At 32.5% G+C, this 9863-nt stretch overlaps 1 long non-coding RNA gene across 1 annotated transcript; it reads left to right on the top strand.

The window, feature by feature from the left end:
* Positions 1-5878: 5878 nt before the first annotated feature.
* Positions 5879-6764, top strand: LOC122818756 (uncharacterized). Its single transcript, XR_006368259.2, has 3 exons — positions 5879-6076; positions 6161-6324; positions 6378-6764. It is a non-coding gene; the product is annotated as an uncharacterized LOC122818756 (long non-coding RNA).
* The last annotated feature ends 3099 nt before the right edge of the window (positions 6765-9863 follow it).

Below are 9863 nucleotides of genomic sequence, written 5' to 3'. Positions count from 1 at the left end.
CCTAAAGGTACGATACCTTTCGATTGATAATCGGACGATTACAGTAAAATTTAATTTCTTCGCGTATATATATATTTAATAAAAAAAAATTAAATTAACACGGGACGACCCCCTTAAATGATATAGACTGTTCTGCTGAACGCCAACAATACCTAACGACGTCGAAAAAATATAAAATTTTACCTAAAGAGCTCCACAATGCCAATAAAATCTTTTTTTTTTAATGGTCTAAGCTATGTTTGTTACCATAAGTTACCCGTTGATTTGCGTCAGTCTTACTTCCTGTGCTTACTTTTGTGCTCCGAGTTTTTGTCTTTTTCTGTGATTTTGCGGGAGTGTTCTGTGTGTATTTATTTACAAAGCTTAGCCTAACAATTGTGTTATAAATTGTAAATATATCTCCCAGTATGTCTTTATAGTTATTTTAACATTTCTATTAGATTTATTTAATCTCTTAGCTTAGATTCGATGATGCAAGTCAAATGTTCAGGATTTACCAGCAGAGCTAAAGATTTTATTGATTTTAACTCTGATCTTATGTGGTCATGTGGGTCCTGCAAAAAAATGGTGGTTGAGATGAGCGGCTTTATGAAGCAGACTCGAGACAGCCTATCTCAGGTGCTTTAAGGCAACTCAATGAGGGGTTCAATACCGTCTGCGCCCAGTTTAATAATAAAAAATTATTAACCGAGTCGCCTTAACGCAAAATAGCCAGCTTACCGTCGTTAATACGACTATGGGATCCAACCCAAATCCGAACTTGGTAGCAGCATGTTGCGCATGCAACAAACAAATGTAACCTGGCTCTAGATCGATGGTAAATGGTCGTGGTGGTCTTTCTCTTTCAAAAGATACGCCTTTAATTATTCTTACAGGAAGATAGTGTTGCATGCAAAAACAATAAGCCAATTTTAATTGTCGAGAGATGAATAACAATCGAAATAGGAATTAGCCGATAAAACGGGGAAATAAAAAGGAATTATACAATAATGTGTGGCAATGGTTTTTGCCTGCAAGTCGCATCCCTTAAACATATTAATTAACCAAGAGATAACTTCTGCATTAGTGGGTTAAAGAAAGCTAGTTAGCAGTGCCGAATGTCTTGACTTACAAGAATTCATTTAAAATAATAATGATGGTATTTCATGGCGATAGAAATATAATATAATAAAATAATATACATAAATATAATCATATAAAAACTATTGATACAATCATTTTTTAAGCAAATAAGAAGTAATCATGCTGATCTTCATAGCTTTCAACTTTTTTGGTTAGGTAGAAATCCTTTACAATAATATATAAAAAGGCTACAAAACTGAGAGACTTCAGTGCAAGTGAGGAATTGACCACGGCATAAGTAAGAGTGAGCACGGATTGCACTACCAATGCGAAGGTAACGAATTAAGCCACGTGCGCTGAGCTTGCACCTTTTGGCCAGCAATCGTGGGAATGCAGATAAGCCAATTTCCAAAGTTGATCGAACTCAGCCAAGTGCATACAACAATAAGAACAACATAAGTGCACTGGCCGACGAATTCGAAATTTTTAAAAATTTAACAAATCATATTCCCAATATAAGGTAATATGTCAAAAAACCCCAAAGCTATAATTTTTTTTTCATATTATTTTTCCACAAATTTTCCGATCGATCCTATAACAGCTATTTGAAATAGTCGTCCGATTTTGATAAAATTTAATTCGAAATTCTACACCAATTTAAAAATGTTATTTCCAAGCTTAAAAGGTTATATGTTAAAAAACAACAAAGATATAATTTTTTCAAGTAGAATTCGACACTCCCAAAAATTTGATATGAATCTTAAGATAATACATTCCACCTAATAAATAAGTAGGTATTAATTTCACTTTAGATTCATTAATCAAATAATTAAGAAAACAGCTTATTTTTCAACATAGAGGAATCATTGGAATTTGCTAATGTTAAATTAGCCACAAATGGCAAAGACCCAATTTATATTATAAGCCTCCCATTAACCATAACATAAACCATGTAATCAATTATGTAAAATATGAAAATTTGCTTGAATATAAGAGACATTTATTTATTATCAACCTTGCAAATGATAACACAATTTCTAATTCAGAAAATTTGATAGATTTAAGCAATGACACTTGTGTAAACGCTCTTCTAAACATTTGAGAACCAGAATGTAAGATGATCAACAATCAAAACAATTTTGAAGAAACACTGCCAGGCACCATACTTCTGAACGACTTCAATGGAACTCAACATCAACAACACAAAAGCGCTGGAAAATTATGAAGCAAAACAACTTTAGAATCTTCCGTTAGTTACGGATTCGCCATCATCCTACTTCTACTAATAATAGGATTTGTCACGGAACTTCTACGAAAACGAAAGTCAACGGAAAGCACAGCTTCCTTGGCAAAAAGGCAAGAAAAGCCCTCACTTTCCGGACCAGTACTCCACTTCGTTGCGACTGAGGACAGTCGCGTTTAAGGAGGAAAGAGTTAGCACGCAAAAAAATATTAAGACCACGACATAAGTAAGAGTAAGCATTGATTGCACAACCAATGCCCTTAAAAAAGCTCACACAAACTAAGCCACGTGCGTTAAAATAAATTCTTAAACCATCTCAATAAAGTGAAGTTTCATTTCTTATATAAAAAATAAAGCAATTTTTTTTAGTGATCAGCATCACTAGACGAGTCGATCTAGCCATGTTTGTTTGTCCGTCCGTAAATTGGACGAAAGTACTATGAAACAAATAATAGCTGCGGTGTTTTTTTAACATATTATTTTATTTGTATTTTAAAAAATTCGGATAAATTTAATAAAAATCTGTCGATTCTAAGATATAGAAAAAAACAGTCAGAGAAATACAGAGCAAGAACCCTTAAAAATGTACATGGTTTGTACATGGCAGGCGTTTACAAACTTCGCTTTACCGAAGCTAATTTCCTTTCTTGCTTCTTTTTTATCCTGTGTCAGTATAAATTTACGTTATGACCAACGAATTGCTCGGGCATAAATCCCTTTTTGCATTTTTTTTTTTAGAATTTTTTTTTCAATTTCTTGTATTGTAAAAAAAACCGTACATAAACAAAAGATTTCGATTGGTACCAATCGACTCCCTCGTAGAAAATGAGGTGGTCTTGAAATTCTGTAAAAAGGAATCTAATATTTGTTTATTTCACATAAAAAAAGTTTGTTCCGAGTCAGAGACCAGACACTCAAATCGATAGAATCACTCAAAACTGTTTTGTTCTGTTCTACCTTTTTGCATTATTTCAACATCGTAATTTCTTAAGCTCGCCATTCATAACTAGAAGATATTACATACGTGAAGTTTAAACTAACTTTACTTTACTTTGCTTATTGGATCGCAAGGCATTGTTTTTCTTTTAGGTTTAGGAGGAATTTGGAAAAAAATTGTTTTTTTTTGATTGCTTTTACAAAACCGAAATTTTGTTTATTTTTTTCTTGTTGAACTGAGCAAACTGGGCGTCAGCTTGATGTTATTTTCAACAAAAAACCCCTCGCTCGGACTTTCGAGTGTCCGCTTGGGGAGCTCCAATTTCACTCAATTCCAATTCCTCATTCGGTTAGGCGTTGCGCTAGGTCAGGACCGCAAATAAGTTTATCTTTTTTGCTATACCGTCTGTTATGCTATTATTTATTTATTTAATATCGCCAATAGATAAATCCTTATCTGGATACAACTAATCAACATTAAGCATTTAGGAAGAAAGGCCAGCAATTGTTCGGCGCTCCTTCAAGGAACAAGTATGCAGCAAGGAACACTGACTAGCATAGGGTGGCACCGTTTCGTTAAAGCGCAAGGATTGCAATGCAAACTTCAAAAACATTTTCTGCAACCTCTCAATCCCATTGATCTGGACATTTCCCGAGGGATTCCAAACAAAGGAAACATATTCAATCCTAGAACGGACAAACGCAGAGTAAACAGACAGTCTGGAATACGGATCAGTGAAACAAAGCCTAACAGTGCATATGCTTTTGGTTATATAAAATGGAGGTGCTCATTAAACAAAACTTTTTTATCAAAAAATACCATCAGATTAACTATTTCTTTCAAAACAGAGAGAGGGTGGGTTTTGATGTGGTAAGAGTTTGGAATGGGTATAATACGTTTCGCATTCCGTACGTGGCATTTGCTAAGGTTTAAAGCAAAAAATAAAGCGAGCAGGGCCCCTATTCACAGATGATAGGGAATCAGCGCCTCTCCGTCACCTCGATTCCGACGAGGACTTTCGCCAGATCTTTTGCGCCTTGGAGCGCGCTGCCCACAGCTCGTAAGAGTAGGTGCAAAAGTTTTGAGCAAAAGTTTTTCCCATAGTGGTGTGAATGCAAACTCGCATCCGTTTTTTGAACCGCCCAACGAACCTTTGAAAAGCGAATAAAATAGAAAAAAGAAATAAGGAAGGTGGTTAAATCTAAAACAACTTCTAGATGACTTATACGGAGGCCTACCACGACTTTTCAGTGTTGTATAGACAGGGCCATAAAAATCAACGCCACTTATAGCAAATAGGCGGAGAGCAAACGAGACGATGTGTGGGTAAATTTCCCGATCCTAAAGCAGCAAATGCATGATCGAACTATCTGACTGCAGACCTCTTAAGCATTTACGATCCAAATGCGCTGTCGAAGGAGACTCGTGGACCAACATACAAATTTGAATTCTGCAAGTACCGGACATAACTCAGCACAAATTAGGAGCGTTTCATCTATACTAACTATAGAAACTTGGCATCCTATGATAATGGAGCGTTAGAAATTTGCCTCCCAACTTGAAAGAACGAAAAGTGCCTTCAAGTCCCCTTGTCTTCATGGCTGAATGGATCTAGTGCTGAAGACTTGGGACATTTACGGACTTTTTCCCTTTCTTCGTGATACTAGTGCTTTTATAATATCTCGACAATTATTAAAAAAGATTCGTTATATTTAAATACTTTACTTTTGTTTTTGCGATTTCTTATAAAGCAGAACATATACGAAAACCCTTCGATAACATCTACTAAGTCCGAATTTTGTACTCTTCCTCGAATCGAGGTAGAGAAACTTCGATGCCAACATCGAAGACATCGATGTTTTTTTTTCGGCAAGCCGAAGTTTGTATACGCTTGCAGTTATAAAAAATAATTGATAATTTTATTAAATTGAATTCGAAATTCTTAAAAATACAACAATTTTCCGATTGTTCCTATAGGAGCTATATGATATACTCGTCCGATTTTGATAAAATTTAATTCGAAATTCAAAACCAAATAAAAAATGTTATTTCCAAGCTTAGAAAGGTATATATTAAAAAACACGAAATATATAATTTTTTTTTAATTTTTTCCTCGGTTGTTCCTATGGGAGCTATAAGATATAGTTGTCCGATCCGGCTGGTTTTGGGAAAGTTTAAGCCCGATAGCTTTAAAACTGAGAGACTAGTTTGCGTAGAAACGGACGGACGGGCAGACGGACATGGCTAGATCGACTCGTCTTGTGACGCTGATCAAGAATATATATACTTTATGGGGTCGGAAACGTCTCCTTCACTGCGTTGCAAACTTCTGACTGAAATTATTATACCCTCTGCAAGGGTATAAAAATTGGAGCTATAATAAATTTAGCAAAGGGAGTTTTGGAATATAATGGGAAAACAGAAGTTAAGATATTATAATACTAAAGAAAAAAATGATAAAAGTTTGAAGAAAAAAATAATATTCTTCCATCAAAAGAATTTATTATAAAAAAATATTTTTAAGATAAAGGTAGTAACGATACAGATTCATTATTTGTGGAACATAGTGAGAAAAGCTTGGGATTTGAATCCTGAGAACGTCGTCATAGAAATATCCGTCAACATAAATAAAAATATCTTGGAAATTAAAAATCCTGAGAGTGCGGACCTAAAAATATCCGTCAAAAATACACATATCTTGGGACCTCAAAATTATGAGAGTGCCGACGAAGAAAATACCGTCAAAAATCAAATAAATAAAAATCGTTCGAAATGTAAAACTTTCAAGCCCGCCGTCTTTGAATTATTCGGCAAACAAAAGATAAATAATATAGGTATAGATCAATTAGAAGGATAAATAAATTGCAAATTCCTTTTAGAACAGACATAAAAGGGGAAATACATCTTATTCACGACAGGACAATACACGGGAAACAATATCCGTATGCTTTATCTGTCACCGACTTTGTGAATAGCGAAATCAGTAGAATGTTATCAGAAGAAATTATAAGGCCTAGCCGAAGCCCTAACAGTTCACCAGTTCTGGTAGTCCCAAAGATATGAGAAAATCAGGACGGAAGCCGTAAGTTAAGACTATTGACTATAAAAATTAGGTGAAATCACTATACCTGACAGGTACCCAATGCAAGACCCATCAGTACCCAATGCTAGACCCATCAGTAATTCTTTTTAATTTGGGGAAAGCAAGATATTTTCAACAATATATTTAGAATCAGGTTTTCATCAGATATTAATGAAAGAATCTGATGTCAAAAAAAATCTTTTTCAATAAATAATGGCAAATACGAATTTTTAAGAATGCCATTCGGATTAACAAATGCACCAACAATTTTTCAGCGAGCAATGGACGGCATTTAAGAGAACAAAATGGACGACATTATAATATTTTCAAATTCGATTGAACAACATTATGAAGTCTTAAACAAAATTATAAATATACTTTTAGGGCAAACCTGAAAATCTCTTTGGAAAAATCAAAGTTTTTTAAACGCGAAACCTGTTTTCTACATCGTATCTTATAACGTCATTAAGACAGACCCAGAAAAAATTGACACAATTACTAAATATCCGCTTCCAAAAAATATTCGGGAACTAAGAAGTTTCCTAGGCCTTACGGGCTATTATAGAAAATTTGTCTTAAACTACGCCTCTATACCCAAACCTCTAACAAAATATCTTGGAGATCATAATGGCAAAATATTAAAAAGAATGTCAACGAAAATGTTAATTCAGCTGGATGACCCAGCTTTTAAAACTTTTAACGAGCTGAAAGGAAATCTCATTGCTCAAGTAGAACTAGTTCAACCGGACGATAATAAAAAATCAATTACTTTTATTTCAAAAACCTTATTTAAAACAGAACAAGCTTATGCAACTAATAAGAAAAAACTTTTAGCTATAGTATGGGCTCTTGAAAATCTAAGGAATTACATTTACGGAGTGATTGGAATTGAAATTTAAACCGATAACCAACCATTATCTTTCGCAATCTCAGATAAAAATCCTAATATAGAATTGAATCGCTGGTATTCCTTCATAGAAAGATTCACTCCAAAAGTCATTTATAAACCAAGTACAACTAAAGTAGTTGCAGACGCCTTATCAAAAATTCAGATTTACAACTTAACTGACAGTAACGAATCGGTCTCAGATCAAAACTTCAGCAGAGAGTAGTTTTGAGAATGTTATACAAGAAAACCGTAAACCCTTTCACCAGATTCAGCTCCAATTGTTATAAGCAATGGGGAGGTATACAATACATGAGTCGGTTAATATATGCGAAAAGAAAATATAAAAAATATATTTAGTAGAATTTGACACTCCCGAAAACTTGATATCAATCTTAAGATAATACATTCCCTCTAATATAAAAAAAGGTATTAATTGCGCTTTAGAGGTGTATTGCATTTTATAGAATTCAAAAAGCACTTAAAGAAAATTTTATAAATACGTTTTTATATACAAGAATATCTGTCCAAGATGTAAAAAATTCTGAAGACTGAGCACTTATAATCGAAGAAACACATTGTAGAGCACGATTTGCAATAAAAACAAATATAACAGACATCCAATTAAAATTCCAAAAGCCGCAACCCCAAGTAAAGAAGGCGAAAAAGAAATCCAAAATAAATTAAACATCGAAAACAAAGTAATTGAGTTACGTCAACAATTTCCACAAGCCAAAGAATATAATCAGAGAATTCATTTATCAACGAAGCCAAAACCCTTTGACATACTATGTAATATAAGAGAGCACGATAATATTCCTCAAATTTTAAAAAATAAATAAGATAAAATGTTAGAAACACATAATGATAACAGAAAAGAAAAACCAAGTCATGTAGGACAAGTAGTTTGTAAAAATAAATACGGGGAAAGAAATAAAGTTAAAACTAGATATGAAAAGCAAGTAGTTAAGGAAATTTTACCCAACAATATAATAATCAACAGTAGAAATAGAATTATTCACAAAGATAATATAAAATTCGAAATATATATATATATATTTTGCTCATACTACACCTTATTTCATTAACAAAATCAGAAATAATTGACTATACAAGACGCGAGTATCTTTTGTTTAAGGACAATAAAGACGTATTGACGTATGATATATACGCAGATTTATTTCACGTAACGAACTTAAGTTTTAATCAAGAAAAAATTCACTTGGAATCAGATAATATAAAAAGGGATACTAAAAAAAAATCACAATGGGACTTAGAAGTAATCGAATTAATTTCATCACAATTAATTTCAACTAGATAAAAAAGGGGAATAAATGAGTTACTGTGTGGAAATGGTTAGCTGGAATCCGGATCATGATGATTTTATTACAGTGTAGAATAAAATCAATGAATTGGTTAAAAATAATAATAAGCAATCTATTATCAATTCCAAATTGTTCAAAGAAATAGAATCTCTTTTTCATGATTTATTGATCAAGATTTACCCCTGCGAAAACATCGCTTACGCCTATTAACATTTGATCTGCAAAATTTTATTGACACAATTACACTTGCCAAAATTGACGTTTTAATACCAACATTTTAAACCACGATGATATCATGGAAATATTAAAGCACGAACAAAAACCAGTAATTATCGCTGACTTAATGGACATCTCTGTTTTTAAAATCGCACTTCATAGAGAACTTTTAATAATTTATATAAAATACCCAATAAAAAAAAAACAGATGCGAAATATATCATGCCGAAACGATTTTTCAAATCGATGGGAAACTAGTATTAAGCAATCAAGTCGCAAAAGTGCAAATATGTTTTATGAAATGTCTAACTTTAAGAACGAATTTTTAAATTATTTTTGCCTTTTAAATAAGGAAAAATCTTGTTTTACCCGACTATTAAATGGTAAGAAATCAACTTGTAAAAAAATTAAAGAAAAAAATAAACGTTATACAAGATGCTGCCATACATATAAATGGTAACAATATTGTTAACAAGTCCCATTTAAACGGGTCATATTTAATAACATTTAATGGTGCAACCAAAATTAATAATACCTCATATACCAATTTGGAAAACGAAATTCTTGACTACATAACTACGAACCACTTCAAAAATGATGAAATATCCGATTACATTTTATCAATTAACTCGAAATTCTCTTTATAATAAAAAAATTTTAAATCCCTTCATACGTCAATACGTCTTTCTTGTCTTGGAATAAAAGATACTCGTGACTTGTATAGTCAATTATTTCTGATTTTGTTAATAAAATAAGGTGTATTATGAGCATCTGATAAAAAATTTTCTGGAAAAGGAAAAAAATCTATATAAATATTTAGAATTTTATATTATCTTTGTGAATAGTTCTATTTCTACTGTTGATTATTATTTTATTGGGTAAAATTTCCTTAACTACTTGCTTTTTATATCTAGTTTTAAGTTTATTTCTTTTGCTATATTTCTTTTTATAAACTTCTTGTCCTACATGATATTGTTTTTCTTTTCTGTTATCATTATGTGTTTCTAACATTTTCTCTTGTGTATTTTTTAAAATTTTAGAAATATTATCGTGCTCTCTTTTATTATATAGTATGTCAAAGGGTTTTTGGTTCATTGATGAATGAATTCTCT

The sequence above is a fragment of the Drosophila biarmipes genome, unplaced genomic scaffold (genome assembly GCF_025231255.1).
Source record: "Drosophila biarmipes strain raj3 unplaced genomic scaffold, RU_DBia_V1.1 ptg000005l, whole genome shotgun sequence".
NCBI lineage: Eukaryota > Metazoa > Arthropoda > Insecta > Diptera > Drosophilidae > Drosophila > Drosophila biarmipes.
Note: the sequence above shows the minus strand (reverse complement) of the source record. Positions and strands in the feature narration are given on the sequence as shown.